This window comes from Pteropus alecto, unplaced genomic scaffold, assembly GCF_000325575.1.
Source record: "Pteropus alecto unplaced genomic scaffold, ASM32557v1 scaffold69, whole genome shotgun sequence".
NCBI lineage: Eukaryota > Metazoa > Chordata > Mammalia > Chiroptera > Pteropodidae > Pteropus > Pteropus alecto.
The window spans coordinates 7,101,441-7,103,760 of NW_006494610.1; positions in this window are offsets into that span (position 1 = coordinate 7,101,441).

Genomic DNA, 2,320 nt, shown 5'->3' on the forward strand with positions numbered 1-2,320 from the left:
TCCTTGAATCAAACCTAAAAGATTATTCCTGGTTTACTAGCATTGAAGGACAGAAGAAAAATCAAGCTAAAGGAAGTGTAAGGCAAGGACACATATGGGCATTGGGCATTTTCCTTTAATGGTGAAGAGTTAGGAGTGGGTAGAACATGCAATGGATGAAGTCAGGAACGGGAGAGGCCACAAATAGTTTAAGGACATAGTGATGCCCATGTTCTGATATTTGGTATTTATCTTCTTTTGAGACAAAGGGAAACAAACATTTCTAATCAGAGTGGCAGTATTCGAAATTATCCACTCCATTATTAACTATCTACACTTATTGACAGAAGACAGTTTAGAAGATTTAACATCCTTGCAACATTATTTAAAGACATGCCAAATGTCTTTTTTCTCAGAAAGAACTTAAAGAAAATATGTTTATCTAATAAGCCAACATTCAACTTTTCTAATATTGAATTTATTACATTGAGAGTCAATGATCATAAAAGTAGAATAAACTGGAGAATTTACTCTTTATTGAATATCATTAGCTTTTTACTTTTTGTTGAAATGTTGCCAGTAAGAGTGTGCTAAGGTCGCATTTCAGGGAGAAAGATAATAGAAGGAAGAGAAATAATAATAACAAAAGAACAAGCACAAAAGCACAATAGTGAGCAAGTCTAAAATAGGAATGGAAAATTGTCATTGAAAAGGATTCTGGAAATGGTAGATTAATCTTTTAATTGTTTGAAATCTCTCTATTAAGCATTCATAAGGAATTATGGTCATTTTTTCACTGGATTAAGGTTAATTTATTCCATCAATAATAATACAATCTTTTATGGATTTCCTGAAAGTTGTTTCTTGCTACAGAATACATTCCTAACTGATAAGTGAGGATTCTGAGCCCTTCCAACTATTGTCTGTCTGTCTATCTATCTATCTATCTATCTATCTATCTATCTATCATCTATCTATCTATCATCTATCTATCATCATCATTATTGTTATTATTATACGTCAAATGTTTCTGCTGTCATAACTACACTCTGAGATAGTCTCATCAATCATAACTGTGACATATGGCCATACTCAACTACAGAAGGATACAAAAGAAATGAGTTTTTAGTTTGTAACCTCTATTGCCACTCTGTCCAATTTTGTAGCTATGGGCCACACCTGATTATTTAAATGTGAATTTAAATTAAAGTTAAATAAAATTTAAAATTTAAAATTTAGTTCCTCAGTCTCAGTAGGCACATTTTAAGCCCTCAAAGCCGCAGGTACTTCGTGGTTACTGTATTGCACTGTGAAGCAGATATAGAACATTTTTATCATCACAGAATGTTCTGTTGAAAAGTGCTGCTTTATAGTAAAGACATGTAGGAAGGAAAAAATTCTGCCAAACTTCTGTAATGCCTGGCAGTATCTAAGACAGGGAAAATCCACTTTCAAGGGTTCTTTTAAAAGATTAATAGTTACTTACCTACTTTTTTATAACCCAAATATTTTATCTCCTCACTGATTGACAAATTTTATATTTAGAATGGGAAAGATAACAAACAATGAATAAATTAAAAATAGTGACTCTATTCTAAATTTGTCTAAAATTCAATGAAATCACCTACAAACTTTGATCCTCTACTGCTACTACAAAATTCAAGTAAGGGCATAAAATAATCAAGACAGCAGTCTCTTAGAGATTTAATGCCCCTTTCTGCACCAACTATTCCATAAAATATTAATGAGGACATTTGAGATAATAAATGTTAGTACATTCTCTCGAACATGTGAACCCTGGCAGATGATTCTTTATAGTGACATTTGGTAGTAGAAAAAGTTTATTAAAACAATATATTAATTTTCAGGAAGCTAAAAATAATACTTAAATTGATATCTGCAGTTTTTAATAGTTTTTTACTGTTTATTATTATTATTATTATTATTATTATTAGTTTTAATCAGAGAAACATAATATTTTGCAGCAGAAAGTATCTGAAACCAGGAACCAAAGTACTAGCTCCATGAAGTACCTAAATCTTGCTGTCTCTTCTTCATGATAACATTACTAGGGTCAGGAAAGAGTAATAAGCATTTTATGGGCCTTTCATGTATCACTGAGAGTCACACTAATCCATTCCTATTACTTAGCGAATGTGATTTAAAATATGGCATCACTCAATATGTGGTATTGAGAGACAGTTCAATAAAGTCTCTGATAGGCTAAAAATAAACTCTAATTTGCACACATACAAAAAATTCTTATTTGAGAAATAATTAAATGGATATTTCCTTTTCCTTTATCTTGATATAACAACTATCCTCTATAGGTTATTTATGT